The sequence below is a fragment of the Penaeus monodon genome, chromosome 34 (assembly GCF_015228065.2).
Source record: "Penaeus monodon isolate SGIC_2016 chromosome 34, NSTDA_Pmon_1, whole genome shotgun sequence".
Lineage (NCBI taxonomy): Eukaryota > Metazoa > Arthropoda > Malacostraca > Decapoda > Penaeidae > Penaeus > Penaeus monodon.
Window position 1 is genome coordinate 10,964,621 of NC_051419.1, and position 498 is coordinate 10,965,118.

Genomic DNA, 498 nt, shown 5'->3' on the forward strand with positions numbered 1-498 from the left:
GTGTATGAACATATTTGTGTGTGTACAATCCAAAAACACAGGTACGGCTTCCTTGGGTGCAATCCTCTCCGGCGCCAGGTAACTGATTGGGTCCAGCTTTTCCTTAATATCACGGACTTATTGGTAAGAGGATTATTGACATTGCAGGGTAGAGGTCAAAGGCCAGAGCTGAAGTTGGTGTTCACACTTTGGCTTGAAGAAATGGGGAAAATTGTAAGGGCAGAATGTCATGGTTAGATCAAAGGCAATGCACAATATGAGCAATTAGTAATAAAGAGAAAAGAAATATTAATAGGGGCTAGAATGAAAATGACTTCAATGATTTTAACGTAAATGATGATGATAAAAAATATCAACATCGACTTGGTAATAATTTTTAAAAAAGAGAAGGAAAAGAAAAGACATAATATTGAAATCATAACTGCAAGCGATGTGAACATATGCTATTCACTATCGATGGAAGTTTAATACAAAGATTAAAAATGTTTTTTATGATTT